General features: G+C 46.0%; 1 protein-coding gene across 3 annotated transcripts in view; it reads right to left on the bottom strand.

The window, feature by feature from the left end:
- SIPA1L2 (signal induced proliferation associated 1 like 2) overlaps positions 1–14,600 on the bottom strand; it is a 228,323-nt gene that overhangs the window by 166,943 nt on the left and 46,780 nt on the right. For all 3 annotated transcript variants that reach the window (XM_039248839.1, XM_039248841.1, XM_039248842.1), the window contains exon 2: positions 10,317–10,366. The gene's annotated coding sequence lies outside the window, so the exon portion shown is untranslated. The remainder of the gene's footprint in view (positions 1–10,316; positions 10,367–14,600) is intronic.

Below are 14,600 nucleotides of genomic sequence, written 5' to 3'. Positions count from 1 at the left end.
CTCCAGGGGAGAGGCAGGCAGCAAAAGCCGGCTGGAAGCAGGTGAGCATCAGGAGCTATGCCTGCGGAGGATCGGCCACCAAGAGACCACCAGCGCTACTTTTCTAGACACTGTTCCTGGAAAGAATAAAAACCGAGTCACAATAGGCTGCTCTGAAACAGATAAGATCATAAAAGAGTAAAAAAAAAATTAGAACCTCAATTTTAATACTCCTTAATCCCCCGTTTTAGCTTAGCACCCCCTTCTCCCCCTTCTCAATGTATTTATAAAAAAGAGATTCTATCCATGGGTTTTTATAGCAGGGACAGGACAGAGCGAGACGGGAGAATAAATGACACTGTCCTACAAACAGACTTGAGTTTGTTTTTAGATACAACCGGAGAGAGAGCAATAAAATGGCTGGATCAGTTGCACAAGCATTGCCTTCAGATGAATATCTTATAAGAGATTATTACATCCATTTTGCCAATACAAAACCGGGATATGTAAACGATTAAGTAAATTGCCCCAGGTTACATTACGCTAATAATCTGACGACCTGAATGGCAAACCCAGTCGTCATCCAAATTCAAAATAAAGGTTCCCACTGTGGTCATGCACCTAGACTATTGCCACCAAGCCCGTCTGCCAGGTGTTTTTGTGCAAATGCGTGGGAGCTGGCCAGGACTCAGCCTGAGAGCTGGGAAAGCCGGGAGCTAGAGTCCGCATCCTCAGGCCAGAGCCATCGGCCCCGCACCTACGTACCTAAGTACGAGTCCCCTGAACGCCCTCCGAGTGCCCAGGGCAGGGAAGCTGGTCACAGGAGCTGTGTGCATTTAAGAAAAACAGACCCCCAAGGCGCCCACAACTGCTGGCTGTAACTATCACTATACTGAGCAGAAGAGAGAATCAAAGGGGGCACCCGGGTGGCTCGGTCTGTTTAAGTGTCTGACTCGATTTTAGCTCAGGTCATCTCATAGTTTGTGGGATCAAGCCCCTCGTCAGAATCCCTACTTGGGATACTCCTTTCCTCTCTCTCTCTGCCCTGTTCCTGCTTTCTCTCTTGCACTCTCTCTCAAAAATAAATAAATTTTTTTTTAAAAAAGCAAGGAGGGGGGACGCCTGGGTGGCTCAGTTGGTTAAGCGCCTGACATTGTCTCAGGTCATGATCTCACAGTTCATGGGTTCGAGCCCCACGTCGGACTCTGTGCTGACAGTTCAGAGCCTGTAGACAGTGTCTCCCTCTCTCTCTACTCTCTCCTACTCACACTCTCTCTCACTCTCTCAAAAATAAAATAAGCATTTGGGGTGCCTGGGTGGCTCAGTCAGTTGGGTGTCCGACTTCGGCTCAGGTCATGATTTCACAGTCTGGGGTTCGAGCCCCACATCGGGCTCTGTGCTGACAGCTCAGAGCCTGGAGCTGCTTCAGATTCTGTGTCTCCCTCTCTGTCCCTCCCCCGCTCGCTCTCTGTCTCTCAAAACAAAATAAAGACAAAAAAAATTTTTTAATTAAAATAAAAGAGAGAGAGGGAGAATCAAAGAATCCGATCTTAGAAATGTGTTCACATTTGCTAGGCAGTTCAGTAGAAAAACTTAAGTGTGTTTCACTGCATCTGGAGACTCTGCTCTAAATAAACAACCTTACAGAAGGGATGGCTACCATCACTTTATGTCAATTGTGTGTCCAGGGGTGAAGGAGACCAAATGACCTAACAACCTACAGCCCCAGATCACAGAAGTGTGAGGCACAAAGACTGAGCCTGGAATGACACCCAATGCGACAGCGCCATCTCCGCTGTGAACAGACACATGGCTCATTAACATAGAACGGCTTCTCTCCAGGAAAAACAGTTATTTTACTTCAGAATCAAAGTCTTAACACTATCCATTGTTCCTCATTGAATGCTTCCTTTATGAAATCTTCCCCTGATATTTCCTCCAGAGAAATGTTTAATAAAAACAAACAAAGGAAAGAAAACAAACCCTGCTGAGATGTAACTTACAAAGTTACAATGTGTTTTGTGAATGAGCCCTGCCGGCATTCGGGCTCCTGAAGGAAGTTAGCAGCTTTTCTGTAAGGGAATATTCAGAATTGTATCTTTAGGAGAAGACGGCACCTCAAATGTTTTCTGGCAAATGTTTTCTGAGTAACGGCTCTCTAGAAGCCTGATGCAAAGTTGGACACTGCATTGTAAACATTTTGTAATGGTGATTCCTAACATGCTGACTTTGATACTAGTCTCGTTCACCTTCCAGAGCTTGTATGGAATCAAGAAGCTATTTCAGGTGAAGGTTCAACCGGCCAGCAACAAGGTCCAGCTGCCGTGACGCTCGGGGGCAAGTGTGTTTTGGGAGGCTTGCTACTTCAAGGGGTGTTGGGGCCACGGACAGGTCATGCCCCCAACACTCGAGCAACGACCGTTTCTTATTCTTGTACACGTTCAGGTTTTGTTAGGACTTTATTTGGTCTCACACAGCATCAAACGTTTCTTTTTATGAATGATGAACATATGGACGGCGTCAGTGTAATTGTACTAACTCTTCCTGTTGCTTCTCATAGGGGACCACATCTTGAAATCTCTGTAACATAAGACTAAATGGATGCGTTAGCCTTCTCCGGAAGTCACCTGCCCTAGGGGCACTGCCAAACAAGGAGGTCTGAGAGCCCAGCTCCTTTGTGCTCCCTAACTGCCTGGCTGGGTGACCTTGAACACATCATTTACCTCCCTGGCCTCAGCTGCCTTATCTTTAGAATGTGGATATTGGGGCGCCTGGGTGGCTCAGTCGGGTAAGCGTTGGAAGTCAGCTCAGGTCGTGATCTCACGGTTCATGAGTTCAAACCCGCATCAGGCTCTGTGCTGACAGATTCTCTCTCTCTGCCCCTCTGCTGCTGCTGCTGCTGCTCTCTCTCTCTCTCTCTCTCTCAAAATAAATATAACAATACCTACTTCAAAGAACTATTGGGAGATAAATGAAACAGCTGAAGGACTAAACTATTATCTACCACATAGTAGTAACAGTAAGCAAATAAAGCTGCAATAGTGGACTAGAATCATTATTAAGGGGAAGAGAAAATGGCCTGCAAACATTTGCAGATGAGACGAAGTGTCTGCCGTATTCCATCATGAAGCCCATCCTGTGCGATTACACTGATCAGGGCTACATTTGGGGAAACATTTTTTGTAATATAACAGACATAAAACACTGTCATTTATTCATCTAGAAAGAACCTAATGGTAGGCAAAGAAATTGGAAAAAGAGCAAGAAAAGAAACCCCTATCATTATTAAGAAAAGTGATTCTTGCCTCGTGAATTGAGAAAAATAATCACAATAATAAATGATAGGTTTGAAAAAAAATGACTAAAGATTTAGGAAAGGAAGGAAGGAAGGAGAGAAAGAGCGAGCAACAGAAAAAAAGAAAAGGAAAGAGAGAGAGAGAAAGAAAGAAGAAAGAGAAAGGAAGAATGAAAGGGCAGCAGAAAAAAAGAAATAAAGAAAAAAGGAAAGAAGAAAGAGAAAGAAGGAAAAGAAAAAGAATCCCAACACAAAGCAGTTTGAAGTGTGTCCGGCATGAACCAGTCAGTCCACGAGAAAGCAGAGGGCCAGACCTGTCACGAGAAGGACCAAACCCTACTTTGTCCAAGTGACAGACTCAGGAGAGTCCTCCTCCCCACGACTCCCCGGGCTTGGGAAGAGGAAGCTGAGCAGGCAGCAGGACTGTCCCTGGTGCAGGGCGAGACAGAGTGGCTCTGTGACAGATCTCACTCAGTCCGGCCTATGCCTTTGGTGACCTCACCAAATTCTCATACCTTATGTGACCAAACACAAATTCATCAAATCATCTCTTCCCACACATTTTTTTTTTTTTTTTCAATGAATAAACCACACTGGAATGTACGTGTCTGAATGTATTCACTCATCCATTCAAATGTGTGTATTAAGCGCCTGTCTGTGACCGACCGGCCAAGCTGGGGGCGCAGAGGCCCATGGTGAACTCAGCTCACCAGTACACCCTTGGTGTTCGCTGTTACAGCAATCAAATCCCTGCTACAGCTATTTGTATACAATTCTTTCTTTCCTGTTAGATTATAAACTCCTGAAGGGAAGGACCATAATCCATATTTTAAACATTTTTTTAAGTTTATTTACTCATTTTGAGAGAGGGAGAGGAAGCGGGGGAGGGGCGGACAGAGAGGAAGGCCAAGAATCCCTAGCAGGCTCTGCACCTTCAGCGCAGAGCCCAGTGCAGGGCTCAGACTCCTGAACCACGAGATCATGACCTGGAGCCAAAATCAAGAGCTGGATACTCCCCCGACTGGGCCACCCAGGCATTTCGGGAGGGACCGTATTTTAATCATCTTGTTTCCCTTGGCTCCTGACAGAGTGCTCCACTAACAGAAATTACCCAACAAGTGTTTATGGAAGGAAATCACCTCCAGCGTATGCGGAACAAGAGAGGCCGCAGACTCCCTCCCACGAGGTCTTCAGATTTTAAGACCACTTGACAGAGGTGCCTAACCCTTTCTACAAACCTGGCTGATGGCGCGGTAGGAAGCAGAGTGTCTACAAACCTGGCTGATGGCGCGGTAGGAAGCAGAGTGTCTACAAACCTGGCTGATGGCGCGGTAGGAAACAAGAGTGTTTGGAAACATAATCTGAAAATGTCTTTGTTGTCCCGTGAGTAGAAGCAGCAAAACGTGAAGTTAAGGAAGGGATATGGGGTCACCCAAACGTTTTCCATCTAGGCCAGGGCGCTCCCCAACATCTGGGCGCCTGATCCTTAGATCAGGCACCACCACAATTCAGACTTATACTCGACATCCTGATCCAGGCAATGGATGACACACTGCTGTTGGAAGCCAGCAAAAGGGCATCTGCCCCGGGGCTGTCCCCTATGCAGAGACATCTAAGTAAGTATGGTGTCTCTGCAGAAATCTGGGCAGGACAATGAGAAGTTTACCAGTCCGAGAAGGCTGTCAGTCAACGGAGATAAACTGTGGCCCCTCTGGAGGTCAACTAGAGCCTTCTGAACTTCAAAGTTGGCCAAAAAGCAACAAAGGGTAGGAATGAAAAGAAGCGTAGAATTCCCTGCCGATACTTATTTTGATTCCAAAAAGGTGCAAGAAGGGGGCACTTGGGTGGCTCAGTTGGGTACGAGTCGGACTCTTGATCACGGCTCAGGTCATGGTCTCACAGTTGGCGAGGTCAACAGCCGCATCGGACTCTGCTGACAGAGGAGCCTGCTTGGGATTCTCTCTTTGCCCCTTCCCTACATACTCACTCACATTCTCTCTCCCTCAAAATAAACGTTAAAAACAAAAAGGTGTAAAGTTGAAGGTAAAGCTGAGAGTAGAGAAGAGGAACGAAGCATTCCAGCTTCGAAACGACACCTTTCTGATACAAAAATACCTAAGGAGTTAAAAATTCCTACCAGAATTCCAAAGGCTGAAATACACATCACTCGACCAGGATGGCAGCAGATATTCTAGAAAATCCTCTTCATCTTTGTAAGGACTAGAGTTTGGAGCTCACCCCAAATTTTTATTAAGCCCCTAATGATAATTGATTTCTCCTACAGAACAAGTCTCCTGATAAAGAGGCTGCTAAGGCTTTAGGAAGGCTGGTTAAATGTGTCCTAATGTCATCAATGGGAAAATGAGGAGACCAAATGGTAAAACCATCTCTCTAATATTGTGCACCAAGTCAGCAATTAAATCAGTGCATCCCCTCCTCAGTTCTGATGCTACTACAAAATTCACAGATTTCAAGCAATGTATTCTTTGCATATAAACCTATGTGAGGTTAACAGTCCTTGCACAAGAGAAAATAGAAGAACCAGAGCACATGAGCTTCATTTATCCTCTTTTAAAAATAGACATGTTGTACAGATTCATGATGGGCCCTTGACCTGGGGTGTAATTTGTAACCCATGTTAAGAAGAGACTTAAAATGGATTTCCAGGGGCACCTGGGTGGCTCAGTCAGTTACACGTCTGACTTCGGCTCAGGTCACCATCTTGCAGTTCATGAGCTTGAGCCCCGTGCCTGTCTCTGTGCTGACAGCTCAAAGCCCAGAGCCTGCTTTGGATTCTGTGTCTCCCTCACTCTCTGCCACTCCCCTGCTCAAGTTCTGTTTCTCTCACTCTCTAAAATAAATAAACATTTAAAAAATGGATTTTCAACTCAGAAAAAAACACTAGTTGGTACACAGCAGCCAGAGTACAACATAGCAAAGATTTATTCTACACTATGCTCCAAAAGAGTTTGTCTGGATTCACATCATAAGCAACTCAAGTTCAATTGTTTTTAAAGTTTATTTCCTGGAAAGAGAGGGAGAGAGAGCATGAGCAGGAGAGGGGCAGAGAGAGAGAGAGAGGGAGACACAGAATCCGAAGCAGGCTCCAGGCTCTGAGCTGTCAGCACAGAGCCTGACGCAGGGCTCGAACTCACGAACCACGAGATCATGACCTGAGCCAAAGTCGAATGCCTCACTGATCAAACCACCCAGGCACCCTTCAAACAGTTTAAAGAAAAGATATGGTAATTAAAAATTTGCAAAAATACTGGTCTATATCATGTGATAAAAGACTAATATCCAGAATAAAGTTTCAAAAAAATAAAAAATAAAAATAAAAAAACCAGTACATGTAATAATACCAAAGACAAATAGGTCAAAAAACAAATAAAAACTGGGGCGCCTGGGTGGCTTAGTCGGTTAAGCGTCCGACTTTCGCTTAGGTCATGATCTCGCGGGTCGTGGGTTCGAGCCCCGTGTCGGGCTCTGTGCTGACTGCCAGCTCAGAGCCTGGAGCCTGTTTCAGTCTGTGACTCCCTCTCTCTCTCTGACCCTCCCCTGCTCACGCTGTCTCTCTCTCTCTCCTAGAATTAAATTAAAAAAAATAATAATAAAAAAAACAAAAAAACAAATAAAAACCTCAAGTGGCTATAAAGGTGCCTAACTTCATTAATTTAAAAAAATATTAAACAATTAAAGAGTTTTTACCTTAAAATCAGAAACAAAATACTGAGATTAGTCACAGATAGTGGTGGCTACAGGCTCATTCCTGAGTCACTGATGGAATCCTAACTGTGCACAGTCTCTCTGAAGGGCAATCTAGCAATATCTCCAGCATTCAGACTGTGAGTACTCTTTTAGCCAGGAATTCCATTCCTAGGAATTTATCCCAAAGAAACAGTTACAGAAGTACGTATATACTTACATATATGTAAGCATTTTATTAATAAGAGCCAAATGCTGGCAAGCACCAAAGTACTCTTCCATAGGGATTAAATAATAGTACAACTATGCAAGGAAATCCAGTTCATCATTTAAAAGAATAAGTAGGAACTACCTAAATATTAACAAGGAAAAGACACCTGACCCAGCAATAGCACTGCTAGGAATTTACCCAAGGGATACAGGAGTGCTGATGCATTGGGGCATATGTACCCCAATGTTCACAGCAGCACTCTCAACAATAGCCAAAACATGTAAAGAGCCTAAGTGTCCATCAACACACAAATGGATCAAGAAGATGTGATTTATCTATACCATGGAATACTACATGGCAATGAGAAAGAATGAAATCCAGCCAAGTATAGCAACATGGATGGACCTTGAGGGTGTTATGCTGAGTGAAATCAGTCAGGCAGAGAAGTACAAATACCATATGTTTACAGGTATAGAAGGATTAGGAGGAACTTAACAGAGGACCGTGGGCTAGGGTAAGGGGGAAAAACAGTTAAGGAGAGGGAAGGAGGCAAACCATAAGAGACTCTTAAATACTGAAACAAACTGAGGGCTGATGGGTGTGGGGGGGAGGGGGATTATGGGCATGGAGGAGGGCACTTGTGGGGATAAGCACTGGGTGTTATATGGAAACCAACTTGACAATAAACTATTAAAAAAAAAAAATAAGAAAAGACACCTACAATGTACTGGTAAGCAAAAAAGCAAATGGAAAAACGGTATGAATGGAAGACTCCCATTTTTGTTTTGTTTTCTTAAAAAGTGTGCATGCAGATTTAAAATAAAGTCTATCGACACTGGTTGCCTTTGGGGAGTGAGGTTATAGGGGAGATGCAGGCTCCACTTTATATATTCCTGTGTAGTCTGAAGACATCTATCAAATTCAAAATGAAAGAAGCTCATTTTCAACAAAATGAAGTATGCTTAAAACCATGAGCCTGTATCACAAATGTTTGTACAGCCTCATATCTACACAATCCATGTAACTTCACTCATCAAAATGAACCATAAGGAAACTAATCCGGAGACCACACCCTCCAGGCTGGCTGCTCTATACACCTGATCGGAAAAACCTCGGACAGCATTCATTCCGGGCAGAAGCTATTTCCTTCCTCTGCTCAAAGACACAGTAAGGGACATGGGGTAATAATCCGAGAGAGGTCCAGGCAGCTTGCACCCCCTCGGTGGGCGGGAGGCTACTAACAGAAGGGACTGATCTCCCGGCTTCAAAGGGGACCAAAGAACCAGGAGGGACAAGCACAGCCGAACGAGGGAAGATCTTCCCTTACGACCAACCCAGGTACCGCCTCTCTTCTCCAATGCAGGAACACAGACGACACCCCTTTCTTATCTTCACACCACAATTCACTCGGGCATCAGTGCTTTCACTAGCACCTCGGCCAAGTCTCCTGAGTCCCATACAAGTAGGAACTAAAGTCTTTTCAGGCTGAGTTTCTTTGCTTCCCCCTCCTCTCTGCTGCAAGGAGTTCTGAAACTTCGCCATCAAAGCACTGATGTACTTGTACCCGGTAAGGAGGAAACCCTGACAGGCATGCACTCCCGGTGCTGGTGATGTCCTGTCACCATCAGTGGGCTCCTCCACAGGCCCTCAGGCGCACACAAGTGACAGAGGCCGTGGGAACAAAGAGGATCCAGGGGCGTCTTGACCCTCGAGTGGACCTCAGACGGAGGGGACGATGCTCTACAGGACGCTCCGGGCCAGGAGGCAGGACCGGCAGACACATCAGTGATTCAGTGTAAAGTAAGGAGTCCCTATTCAGTTCTCCTGGCTTGATCCCTGGACTACTGTGAACCCAGTGAATATCTCTATTTTTAAGAAATACGCACTGAAAGTTTGGGGAGGGCAACAAGCCACGAGGTATGTAACTTATCCTTAAAGAGTGCAGAAGAAAACTGCATGTGTGCGTGTGTGGGTGCATCTGTGTCAGCCACTTTGATAATCCAAAGCCAGAGACCAAGTGTGCAGGGGGTTGGCTACTTCTGGGGGCTCCTTCCCAAACCATGTGAGGGCCTGCTGTTACAGAAAATGCAGTGCCTGGGGACCCACCCAAGGGAGCCACCAGCACTGCCTTTACTCTGTGTCGGAGGAAGGCATTCCAGGTGACACCGTGGGGCCCAGGCCAATGGCTAGGCCTCATCCAGGGGCCCCAGCCCTCCTCCACCACCTTCCTCACTCACAGTGGCCTCTCGGGGCAGGCCACACTGGCCACCAGAACAGCTGCTTTTCGGCAGCCCCGGAAGCCCCACGATGCTCGCACTCTGTCCCCAAGGGACATTCCTTGTACAGGTACATACACCAACTTTAAAATTCCTGTCCTTTCAGACACATCAAGGGACGGACGCTCACAGGAACTTGCTAGTCCCTCCTTCTGATGCCCCCAATTTAGGCAATTCCAAAGTTCAAACGGCTTCTTCTTCTTTTTTAAAAACAATTTATTTAATGCTTATTTATTTTTGACAGAGACAGAGAGAGTGAGCAGGGCAGTGGCGAACAGAGAGGAAGACACAGAATCAGAAGCAGGCTCCAGGCTCTGAGCTGTCAGCACAAAGCCCGACGTGGGGCTCAAACCCACAAACCACAAGATCATGACCTGAGTGAAGTCGGACGCTTAACTGACTGAGCCACCAAGTGCCTCTCAAATGGCTTCTTAAAGCAACACCCACCTATGCATGTGCTGGAAGAGTGAAAAATATCAGAACAATCTAATCCATTACCCAAGGGGGACAGAAGCAATCAAATACAACAACAGCAAAGCCAGGGGCGCCTGGCCGGCTCAGTCAGTTAAGTGTCTGATTCTTGATTTTGGCTCAGCTCAGGATCTCACTGTCGGTGAGATCGAGCCCTGCATCGGGATTTGCGCTGACAGCATGGAGCCTGCTCGGGATTTTCTCTCTCTCCCTCTCTTTCTGTCCGTCCCCTGTGCGTGTGTTCTCTGTCTCTCAATAATAAATAAACATTAAAAATTAAATTTAAAAATAAATTTTTAAAACACCATCAATGGGACACAGGAGCCCAAATTTAAGCCTCTGAGCAGTGGCTTGGGGTGTGGACTGGGGGTGGACTCACCTCAGCAGGGAGAATAGAAGGCTTCAGCTCAGACGACTGGGAGCAATAACCTACAAAAAAAGAGAAATGCAGTTCAGACTCACAGAAAAACTTGCCGTCAGTGGTTTTTAAAGTGTGGTCTGAGGGTCCCCAGGGGTTCCCAGGACCTTTCCAGGGGTCTGCCAGGGTCAAACCATTTTCACAGCAAAAGGCAGCATTTCCCTTTTCCACTCTCCTCTCACCAGAGCACGGCAGTAACCATCTCGGCACAAAAGACTTGAGACTCTAGCTGTGTTCTCTTAAGCCAGGCACTAAAGAGATCAGCAAAAACGTAAAACACTGTCTTTCTGCCCATTAAGCTTGTGTTGTTTTGGAAAACAGTGATTTTCATAAAATGTGTTATTTAGAATGGAAGGTCAAGGGCTTACTGCCATCTTGAATGTTAACAACTATTTTTAAACTCCTCCATTTGAATCCGAGTGTCACAAATATCAGTAGAGATGAACCACATAATAAAAGGCTCTCTGGGATCCTCAACCACTTTGACAGATGTCCAAGGGGCCAAAATTTTATCATTTACAGATCTCGGCCAAAATTATGACAACTGCCATCCTAGGTGTCTATTTTTGGTATTAAGTTCTGTGAAGCTGCATCTGCTTTTAACAGTAATGGCAGTGGACAATACTGGGCATACGGCACTAAGCGCTCTACTAGATACTTTCTGTACACACGCAATTTCCACATTTACGATCACCTGAAAACAGAATTGGCCTCTCCTGCCTCCCGGATGAGGAGGGGTACTCCTAAGAGATGCGTTATTCGCCGAAAGTGAATCATCCAGAACAGGGTGTGACTTCAAGCCAGCCTGTCTGCTAAGATCACAATCTTTTTGTTACGTCATTTCTGAAGGCACTAACTAAGAATTTATGCAAACCGAATGAGAGCGAGGCGCACTGAGGCCCGCACCCCTACCTGACATCCCAAAATGCGAGGTGCCCAGCTTGGATGAAATGGCACCGACGTGGCTTCCCTAAATCCTGGTAGAGGCCTGCACTCTGCTCCCTACAAAAGACAGACCCCTGTAGGTGGGCTGTGCCGTGATGGCTGGCTTACACCAACAGTCCCACATCAGTACTGACAGCGATCAATTACGGGACCACCTCTCGAGAAGGCTACCACTGACCTTGGCTTCGGAAAGCCCACCTTTTTCAATCTGTCTCCATTTTTACGAAGCCCTGAAACAGCCGATGAAATGTTACCATCATTAGTCCCTCAACTGTAGCTGGATTTAAGGTTATGTGCACCGGTAAGGGCGGGCGAGACATTCTGACTTGACTTAATGGAGCCAAATTTAAGCTGAAAAATCAAAAGCACGGATGGCGAGTCCCTCAAAAAAATTTAAGCCCAGAATTACCTTATGATCTAGTAATTTCACTTCTGGGTATAGGCCCAAGAGAATGGACAACAGAGGTTTTGAAAAGATACACACACACACACCCATATCCAGAGTAGCATTATTCACAGTAGCTAGAAGGTGGGTGCAACTCAAGTGGCCATCAGCAGATGAATGGAAGAATCAAGTGTGGTAAATCTATACAATGGAATATTACTCAGCTTTAAAAAGGAAGGGAATTTTAACACCTTACAACATGGATGAACCCTGAAGGCATGATGCTACGTGAAGTAAGCCAGTCACAAAAGGACAAATATAGGATTCCCCTTACATGAGGTACCTAGAATAATCAGCTTCATAGAGACAGGAAGTAGAGTGGGTGGTGGCCAGGGACTAGGGGAGGGGGATGGGGAGTTAGCGCATAATGTGGGCAGCATTTCTGTTTGGGAAGATGGAAAGTCTCTCGAGATGGATGGTTGCACCACTCATATGAATATACTTAATTTCGCTGAACTATATGCTTAAAGACAGTAAAATGTATGTAAACTTTATCTCACACACACACACACACACACAAACACACACACACACACCGAAGTATTTATCAAAAAGATGTCCCAACATTAAGTGCCTGGGATAAGAATATATTATTGGGCATCTTATGTCATTGTTTCAATCTTTTACTAGTTTATTCAGTGCAACCAGGGGCGCCTCAGTGGCTTGGTCGGTTGAGCACCCGACTATAGGTCAGGTCGTGATCTCACAATTCGTGAGTTCGAGCCCCGCATCGGGGTCTCTGCTGACACCCCAGAGCCCGCTTAGGAGCCTCTGTCCAATCCCCCTTCTCTGCACCTCCCCTGCTCATGTTGTCTCTGTCTCTGTCTCTCTCTGTCTCTCTCTCTCTCTCTCAAAAACAAACATTTATTGGGGCACCTGGGTGGCTCAGTCGGTTAAGTGTCCGACTTCAGCTCAGGTCACAATCTCGCAGTCCGTAAGTTCCAGCCCCGTGTTGGGCTCTGTGCTGACAGCTCAGAGCCTGGAGCCTGTTTCAGATTCTGTGTCTCCCTCTCTCTCTGCCCCTTCTCCCACTTGCACTCTGTCTCTCTCTCTCTCAAAAATGAATAAATGTTAAAAAAAAATTTTTTTAATCATACCATCTGAAGTATCCATATTTTTGAAAGTTATAGGAACCCATTTTTTTTCTCTCAAGAGGCTTTCCAGCCTTCTAAACTTTCTTGTTATGAAGATACATTGTAAAACTCTCAACTTTTACTTTATGAAATCAGCCTTTAAAAGCCCTACCGATGAAACAGTTTGTGTTCCACGACTTAATATTTTGTGGCTAATTCTTCTACTGCAGCAGAGGCCCTTTAAATGATGCTGTGATGTCCCCCACACAATGAATGCAACTCTGTAAAAGGCACTTTTCCTTCCTGTGATACAGCGACCATCCGGTAAACAACCCATGCCCCACTCCTTTAAGGGCCTGCCTTTGTTTACCGGCAGGAAAGGAAACCCCAAATCCTCCAAGTGGGACTGAGGGGCTCCAGGGTTCTCTATTTCCTCCCAAGCAGGTGGTTTACAAGAGGCAGCGGACCATTGTCTTTTGCCTTGTTTTTGCTCTGGAGAAGAAAATCGGTGAGCTTTCGGCAGAGCAATAGTCTTCTCAAAGAGCAGAACCTGGGGCTGTGGGCCATCTTACAGACAGAAGGTCAGGGACAGGCAAGATGCTCTCTCGTTCCCTGGCCCATGGAGGAGAGGAGACAACTCAGCTTCAACGGGATTCTCTACCAGAAAACCAGATTTGCAGGCAAAGAGAGGCCTGGCCCTTTGTTCTTACCAGCAGGTTCTTCAGCTGTTTTCCAGTGAACCGGGGCTCTGAGAGAGCGAAGGCAAATATTTACTTTCCACTGAGAAGAATAAAAATATTCCATCCAGCTCCAAGTCATTATTTCTCCCATGTTAGGACAGGCTTGCTCGTATTCAGGAAGAGCACCGGAGAAAGGCTGAATTGCTTGTATTTTTTATTTTAAAAATAAAAATGCCTTTCAAAATAATGATGTGTGTCCAAGAGGCGAAGTCCTGAGCGCCGCCTTCTGTCCTTGCACCCAGGAGCTCTGGCGATGTGCGCGAGCAGTACGTGTCTGGACCGGCCCCCTCCCCAGGGCCAACAGGCCAGCCACCGTGCCCGCATCAAATTCCTGAACCACAGCCACATTCTGCGCCCCATCATTAGGCCCAGAGCCGCACAGCTACAGGCTGACCCCGGACCTCACCCAAAAGGAAACTACGCGCTTGGGGAGATCGATCCTCAAGAAGCATAGAACTGACTATGGAATTGGCCCCGGATTCACACAGCCAGGCGTTCCCAGAAAGGGATCGGGATTCCGCAGATGAGTGTCACCTTCCGCCATGTGTTCCAGGCAATGCATTTTGGAAACCACGCACCTGTCACGCCCAGCGTTCAACAGCACTGACTGCTCAGCAGCACGAGCAATCAGGCTTTTCCCATCTCAACCAGGTGCGCTTAGCCACACAGAGACCGAGCGGGGGTCTCTGTTCACTGTTTTCAGTCTATTTCCTGGTCTAGTTTTGCACGGGCATCTAAAGTAAGGACAAGACTGAGCAGTCTGAAGGGTCTACTTTTGCTGTGAAATCAGGTCGGCGCAATGTAAGACTCTCAATATGGATAGTGATGTGGTTTGACTACAAACATTCCCTTCCTCATTTCAGTGTGGTGTATGCACTACGTCACTCAGGTGGCGACTGTTTGGGTTTCTTTCTTTCTTTTTTTTTTTTTTTTGGTGGCTGTTATAAATGTGTTTTTACATTGTTGTAAGAACCCTTCAGGAGAGCTTTACCCTCTTAACAAATGTTTCAGTGCACGGTACACTATTATTAACTTACTAGAC

This window comes from Hyaena hyaena, unplaced genomic scaffold, assembly GCF_003009895.1.
Source record: "Hyaena hyaena isolate Hyena2069 unplaced genomic scaffold, ASM300989v1 scaffold_319, whole genome shotgun sequence".
Classification (NCBI taxonomy): Eukaryota; Metazoa; Chordata; class Mammalia; order Carnivora; family Hyaenidae; genus Hyaena; species Hyaena hyaena.
The sequence above is the reverse complement of the archived record's forward strand: the minus strand, read 5'-3'. Positions and strand labels throughout refer to the sequence as shown.